This window comes from Notamacropus eugenii, chromosome 3 (assembly GCF_028372415.1).
Source record: "Notamacropus eugenii isolate mMacEug1 chromosome 3, mMacEug1.pri_v2, whole genome shotgun sequence".
Lineage (NCBI taxonomy): Eukaryota > Metazoa > Chordata > Mammalia > Diprotodontia > Macropodidae > Notamacropus > Notamacropus eugenii.
Window position 1 is genome coordinate 228,198,895 of NC_092874.1, and position 8,660 is coordinate 228,207,554.

An 8,660-nucleotide genomic window follows, 5' to 3' on the forward strand; every position below is an offset into this window, starting at 1 on the left:
GTTCAAATCTGGCTTCACACCCTTACTAACTGTATGACCTAGGGCAAGTCACTTAACCTTGTTTGCCTCAGTTTCCTCATCTGCAAAATGAACTGGAGAAGGAAATGGCAGACCACTGCAATATCCTTGCCAATAAAATCCCAAAGTTAGGTCAAGGAGGGTCAGACATGACTGAAACAACTGAACAACAACAATGTTTATGTGCTTCTCTGTGTGTATTTGTCTGCAGTCTCCAAACTGCATTGTAAATCTATGCAGTACAGACCTGTGACCCATCCCTCTGTAATATGTTATGTGATCTTAGATGGATTTTAATGTCCCTTCCTCCTTTAACATTCTACGAGTGTCTTGTTCTCTTGACTCAGAGTCTCAATAGAGGGAAAGATGCTTATCATTTCTTGTGCACCCCTTCTTAAGGTAACACCAGATAAAACAGATGAGGAGGAGGGCTACTTGGGTGGTGAGCTAATTTTTGAGAAGGAGCATGGTGTAATAGAAGGAACACTGAACTAGGTGGTGGGAATCCTGGGATCTATATGATTGTCTCCTTGGTCAAGTCCCATTGACTTCTGGACTTCCACTACAAAATGTAGATAAAATATCTGAACTCCCTGAAACCAGAGTGTTAGGGCAGGTGATTTGTTCAGATTCCTCCTAGAGTTAAGATGTGATTCCTTTCCTATTTCTTTATCATTTACTAATGTGTTGGGCATCTTCTGTTGACCTCGAAGAATCTAAGTTTGGGGATCATGGGAACAATGAAGCAAGGAAAGCTATAACATCATAGTAAAAGTAACTTTGCTAAAGTTGAATTATTAATTTATTAAAATTGCAAAAAAACAAAACAAAAGCAATCAACACATTAAAGGGAGGGAGCACAGTAGGGTGTAAACTTCTAACTGCAGAAGGCCCTGATTAAATCCTTGTAGAGTGGGCCAGCTGTACAGGGAAATTTTAGTATCATGAGTCTGATCTGGGTAGATGCTTCACCGAGCATTCACCAGGGCAATACTTTTTAGATAAAACTGAGTACTTTGTCTGGGAACTGGCTCCATTATTGGATCTTACACAACAGATATCAATGGCCCAACACCTGGGTGTTATGCGACACATAAGGACACATCAGGGAGTTTCACTGGTGGGGTTCAGGAAGAGGTTATTATATGCCTGAAATCAAGAGAGACACTTTGTTCAGTCTTTTTTGTATGTTATACAACTCTTATGCAAATTTCCCCATCTGCTATAATCAGTTCTCTCAAACAAAAGTCTCTAATAGGTTTTGGTTCTCTGGGATGGACTGACAGAGTCCCTGAAACACATTTAGGCACATACAAATGGAAGTCAGGAGAAATACAAGTAATAGGATTTCTTTCTACCCTGTTGTCTCCATCATTGTGAACTCAGGGATGCATGGTAGTAGAGACAACTAAGATTCATTTCAAGGCTTTTTCTTTTCCTTTTATAAATGGGTTATTTACTTCACAGTTATAGCAATAACAAATGTAACAAACATTTTCCTTAATACCCTGGGAACATAATCCCTCTTACATCATCTCAGTCTGGGGTGCAATGGGGTGAAGATCAAAACTTTTTTCCATTCTTCCATATGGAATGACCTCACTAAAGTCACTTCCAAAGGCAATACTGAAGTCACATGACATCCATAGCTGAGATCCCAAAGGTCACCTTCAAATATCGCTGCTTATTCTTCAGGGCATTGGTGTTGGGCTGCTATGACACTGGGACTGGATTCTGACTCCCAGATTCCTGTAACTCGAGCTTACTGCTCAATGCAAAAAAACAGACGAACAGGCTCAGGAGGCTTTGTTTCTTGTGTGGAGAACTGTGGCCTAGAAAGGCCTACTTCCTTTCCTCTTTCAGAGTTGTCCTCTCACTGGAGTGGAGCTAAAGACAATGAGGCAAAAAGCCACCACTAGGCATTACTGTGTCTTGCTACCATAGTCAGAGGAATTAGTCCTGAACTGAGAAAATGGGACATGGTTGAAGCAACATCAAAATTGAGAGTTGGAGATGATACTGAGACAATCTGAGACCAAAATTTTTCTTTCAGGCCTCATCCTGAAAATCATAAGACTGATATCATATGATATGATATGATGGGACAATCATATGATAAATATGATGGGACAAGACTTTTTTTTTAGCTCAGTTCAATCTTAATATATCCCCTACTGGTCATTACTTCACACTCTAGCTTACTTATCCTGAGGATAAATATTTATGCCTCTTTATAACTGCATCTGCAGGTAGTAACATGCCCCTATAATTAGGGTCTGGCAATGCAAATTGTTGTGTTCAATAAGTACGAAAGAGACAATAGAATCATTGGATTGTGAGAGGAACAAGAGCTGGAAACTTCTGGCTTTCCAAGGCAAAACCCATGTCCTCCTCACACTTGCAAGATTAATGACTTGAACCCAAATATAGGACTTTATCTTTATGTCAGTCTCATGCTGGTGACCTGCATAGCCCTCCCTCACTCAAAACAAAGTCAAGTGCAAGTCATGTCATCATTTCTCTGATGGCATGGTATTTTTCGGCAATGAAGGATGAACACACACACACACACACACACACACATACACAATCTCATGCTATATCATATTAGTTTTAATCCAAAGTTCTAACCTGGTTAGAGATTTTTAGAGTTTGAATCCATTAACCAATATGTTTACCATTCCTCTTAGCTTTGTGTCATCTAAAATTTTGATATGCTTTTGTCTAATTCATTGTTAAAATTGTTAAACAGCACAGGACCAAGGACAGCTCCCTGAAATGTTTCACTCAGTACTTTGACATAGATCAGGGGTGGTAAACTTGCAGCCTTGGGTCCACATGTGGCCCTCAAAATCCACAAGTGTGGCCCTTTGACTAAATTCAAACTTCACAGAACAAATCCCCTTAATAAAAGGATTTGTTCTGTAAAACTTGGATTCAAAAGGCTGCTCCCAAGGACCTAGAAGACCACAGGTTCCCCACTCCTAACATAAACTAATGAATGACTGTTCTTCGTTCTGCCATTCAGCCAATTCTGCATCTACCCAAATTACCATCATGTAGCCCATATCTATCCATCTTGTAGACAGAAGGCATGTGAGAGACTTTGCCACATCCTTTGCTGAAATCTACGTCTTTACTGATAAATTAAAGTATTTATTAAGCACTTACAATTTGATCAGACACTGTGCTAATTGCAGGTAATATAAAGCAAGGCAAAAAATCCCCATTTTTTACTCTCTAGGAACTTACAGGATGATGCATGCAATAACATGCAAACAGCTATGTACATACAGGATACACACATGTATGATATCATATATGTATATGATGTATATGATAGATTAGAGATTATCTCACAGTAAAAGGACTAAAATTAAGGGAGAATATTCCCATTTAATAATTCTGTCAGAAAAGAAAATGAGGTTAGGTTAGTTTGGTATGAAATGTTTCTGATTAGAGAAACATCCTCTTTTGTTCTCCTTAACTTCCTTTGATATTCTCAGCTCATTCTGAGTTTTAGTGCTTCTCATGTCATTCATATAGAAGAATGCCACCATTTCATTCCTGATGGGATATCCCATGCTTTCCTCTTCAGTTTGTCTTTTACAAATCAAAGTAGTCTAGTAAGTTCTTTGTACATCAACGATGGACTCTTTAGACAAATCTCCCTTTGTTGCTTGTTTTATAGGAACTGCTTTTCTTGATGTCTTCAGAATAGTTGATATTGAGAATCTTTTGGTCTGACATATCCTGTAGAATTCAGAAATAGCCTGCAGGATTATCCTATTTATGAAGACTTTTAAAATCTACTTTCCCAAATACACACACACACACACACACACACACACACACACACACACACACACACACACACACACACGGGAGAGAGGTTTTCTTTCCCTTTCTCTGACACACTTGTCAAGATGGTGTGCTCATTTTCCTCAAAATTCCCTTCATTTCTACTTCAGGGACTCATTTTTCCTTGTTGGTGAAAATCAGATTCCTTCACTTCCCCACCTTTTGAAGAATGAAATTCTTTAAGTCAAGAAAGTGTTAACTACTTTGTCATGGCAGAGAAAAAGCATCTGTTTCTCTCTTGATCAATCTTTATCTAAATGCTCTCATCTATGTTTTATGCTTCTTCCTGGATTTTCTTATGTGTTAATTATCCAAAAAGGAAGTTTAATAAGCTGAGTGCAGTATCTGAACTGTCCTTGCAAGAGTGCTCTAGTCCAGTACTTTCTAATTACCCTTATGTGTATATATGAATAATCACTCTTTCCTAAGAGATCTACCAGTATCCCTGTTGGTCAGCAAAGAGTACTCAGCCTCCATGACCTGTCAGCCAACATGGTGGTGTCTCTAAAATAGTTTTCAGACTTCCCTCACTGATAGGATCCCTACATAATTTAGCAGGTGAAATGCTCAAATTATTAGACTATGAAATCTGCTCTCTACATCTAGTTGAACTCCCTGCCCCCTTGAAAAATGTTCTTCAGTTTTCCAATGTGTTCATGGACTGATATATAAGCATACAGTGATGACTGAGGTTTTAATAAAATGGAAACCAATAAGAATACATAAATTCACTTGTTTTTTGAAATTTTATTTGTAGTTCTATTTTATCTTTCTCTCACCTCCCTCTACCACTGAGAATGCAAGTAAAACAAAACCTGTTACAACCATTTATTGTCAAGTGAAAGAAATTCCATCACTAGCCATATGAAAAAAATGCCTCAATGTGCACTTGAGTCCATCACCTTTCTATCTAGAGGTGAGTTGCATGCTCCACCATGAGTTCTCTGGAACTATGGTTGGTCATTCTGCTGATCCATGTTCTTAAGTCTTTCAAAGTTGTTTGTATTTAAAATGCTGTTATTGTAGAAATTGTTTACCTGGTTCTGTTCACTTCACTTTGAATCAGTTCATACACATTTTCCAACATTTCTCTGAAACTATCCCCTTCATAATTTTTTGCAGCATACTAGTATTCCATCATATTTTATACTATAATTTGTTCAGTCATTCCCCAATCAACAGGCACCCTCTCAGTTTCCAATTCTTTTCCACCATGAAAAAAAGAGCTGCTATAACTATTTTTGTGCATATAAGTCATTTTCCTTTCTTTAATCTTTCTGGGGCTATAAGACGTGTTAGTATTGCTCTGCCAAAGGATTCACAGTCTAATAAGCGTTTTGAACGTAATCCAAAATTGTTTTCCAGAATGACTGGACCTGTTCGCAGCTCCACCAATAGGGAATTAATAATGTACCTAGTTTCCCAAAGTTATTCCAGTTATGCTATTTTCCTTTTTGATCAATTTTTTTCAATCTGATGGGTGTGAAGTGGTGCATCAGGATTGTTCTTATTTGCATTTTTTTGATTATTAGTGGTTTAGAACATTTTTATATGGATATTGACAGTTTGGACTTCTCTCTCTGAAAACTTCCTGTTTATATCCTTTTACCATTTGTAAGTTGGGGATGGTTCTTATTCTTATAAATTTGAATCAATTTAGTATGTGTATATGCATGTGTATGTGTGCATGTGCATGTGTGTGTGTGTGAAATGAAACTTTTATTTGAAAAACTTGTTCCATATATTTCTCACCCACACTCAATTTCTTGGTTCTCTAGATTTTAGCTGCATTGCGTTTGTTTGTGCAAAACCTTTAAAATTTTATGTAATCAAAATTGTTCATTTTTACCTCTTGTGGACCTTTTTTTATCTCTTGTTTGGTCATGCATTTTTCATTTATCTGTAGATCTGACAGGTAATTTCTTCCAATGTAAATTCATTTGCAATGAATGCCTCCCCCTCTTTAGGTCTTCAGTGCAGACAGTAGATATTCCCAATCCAGACATGCCTTTGTTTTTATAAGGAAGGAATGAGAAAAGGTTCCCCCATAATCCTATCTCAGATTCATGGTACCAAAAAAAAGTGTCCCTATATTCTATTGTCTGACACTTGTCCCTTTTAAATAAGCTTTCTCTGCCATTAGTATACAGCAAGGAATAACTGATAGTAAGTGATCAGTAGTTGGGAATAGGGAGTGAGGGTATATCCACTAATAAACACACTGTTCCATTCAATCCATGGTACTTACAAACTGAGAAGTCAATTGGAAAGGATGAAGGTTCTGACATCTGAGTGAGCAAACAGCAAAGGCTTCATATAGTTTATACACTTTTTTATAATATAGCACCTACATTTCAAGTGTTACAGTGAAATCAGGGCAATCAAGTAGATGCTGACTCAGAGTTCACCAGATCAATGACATCTTTTGAATCTGATTTTCTGGGATTGCTTTAGGTTGTGTTATTTTGATTTGTCCTTTGTTCTGGAAGAGGGCCATGACATCAAGGAGATTATGACATGGCTTGCATTGAATTGGATTTGAGTGAGGCCTGGGCAAAGTCACCAGCCTCACTTTATCCTCCAGAGCCATCTGGGTCCAGTGACCAGACATAGATCAGGATGACTGGAGATGACCCAGGATGCAATGGGAGGCCTTGGCCTGTTTAAGCTAAGGACTTTTCAAGGTCTCACTTTGAGTGAGGCAATTCCCAGTCAGTGAATAGGCCGGTTGAAGAAGTGACTCAAGAGATGGCCCCTTTAATTAAAAAAAAAACAAACAAGCAAACTGGAAGGGAAAGACCCTCGGGCTTGCTGTACAAAAGAGAAACCATCACTTATTTACATTGACTCTGAGTCAAGAGGGTTCAAAAAGTAGCCATTAAGTGGTGCTTGGGGAGGGACTTCCTGCTGTCCAGTCCATGAGATCCAAAGTGAATTGGGTTTTAGGCATGGTCTTTGAAAAAGAAATCTAGCTACCAGACCCCAAGATAACTAGGTAAGTTTCAGCCATCACAATTAACCTTCCCTTTGGGCAGAACACCCTCAGAGAAGGGATTCTGGGAAAGAGAAATCAGAAGTCAGAAGATCTTCAATCTTGTTCCCTTCTGTGGGAAGCAGTGTGGGGGTAGGGTCATGTGGTTTATGGGCAGTCACTAACTCTAACCCTGCTTCCCCCTCCCCCACTCCTTTCTCTGTCACTGCAGGCTTCTGTCATGAGTAAATCATAAGGGACAAATCTCTTCCTTTCAGCCTCCACTAAGAATTGATGGGACATGCTGGTGGGGTTGCAGAATAGCTGGAGAGAGTTTAATTTTTCATTCATTGACTATTAAAGAGGGATTAGCAAAAAACAAATAGCCCCCTCCCCCCCAAAACACATTAAACTGGTGGATTATTTCCTCTCTTTTTAGGAGAGGACTGAGCTCAGAAGATGCTGATCTCATTCTTTAATGTGGTCAGTTCAGGCAGTTACTTTCCAATTATTTATGACTATTGTTATAATCTGGGAATCTGTTTCCTCTTTACTTGAAAGAAAACCCAGCTATTACCATATCATGATATTGTGGAATCAATGATAACAGTAAGTAGAGATTTGAGGAGAGGCTTTGATCTCTGAAGAGGGAGAGGATCTCATCCCTACATTAATTGGAGAAGAATGAGGTGGGAGGAAAAGTAAGAAATGATTCAATTTGGAAGTCCTCAAGGCAATAGAGGCAAACACAAGTTTGGGGTACCTACCTTCTTAAACAGGCCTATTCAATGAATGGATGTTGTCTCACCCTAAGTGAGTACCTGCAAAGACCTTGGCCTAGAGGGCCCAAGGTTTCTCCAGAGCAACCTGGGCCATCTCCAATCATCCTGAGGAATATCAGGTCACTGGACTCAGATGGCTCTGGAGAAGTGAAACTGGTGACCTGCACAGCCCTCCTTCACTCAAAACAAAGTCAAGTGCAAGTCATATCATCATTTCTCTGATGGCATGGTCTTCTTCAGCAATGAAGGATGAACACTATCCTCAGAGGAAACTTGTTAAGTTCCTTACATACTTTGTAAGGGAAGAGGAGGAGCTCTGGCTACCCATCCTGCCTCTGCTTGCTACCACCTTCTCCATGTGATCAATGGGAGTCTCAATTAAAGGGAAATAACTTTCCTTCCCCTTATAAATCTTGCATGTCAGAGACCTGCCCATTTAGTATCACACTAACATGGAACATGCCTCTTTACCATCTAGTTTGGAAACATCACCCAAGTTGACCCTCATGCCTCCTTTTAGTGGAGATACATAAATGTTCTTTGTTCTTGGTCTTCTCTAGAGGCAGATATTGTATGTTTGTTCTTCATTCTCAAAATGGACCATGACAGCAGAGAGATGATGACATGACTTGCAGTTGACTTTTATTTGCGTGAGGGAGGGCTGTGCAAGGTCACCAACCTCACTTTCTCCTCCAGAACTATCTGGATCTAGTGGCCAGACATTCATCAGGATGACTGGAGATGGTGTAGGATGCAATGGGAGACCCTGGCCCTTTTAGGCTAAGTTCTTTCCAAGTTCTCACTTTGAGTGAGGTAATGCCCACAGATAGAGTACTGGGCTTGGTGTCAAGAAGACCTGAGTTCAAAATTGAAATTAGATACTAGCTATGTGACCCTGGACAAGTTGCTTAACCTCTGTTTGCCTCAGTTTCTTGAACAGTTAAGTGGAGTATAATAATGGCCCTCCCAGGGTTGTTGTGAGGATTGAATGAGATACAATTGTAAAGTATATAATACTGTGTCTGATA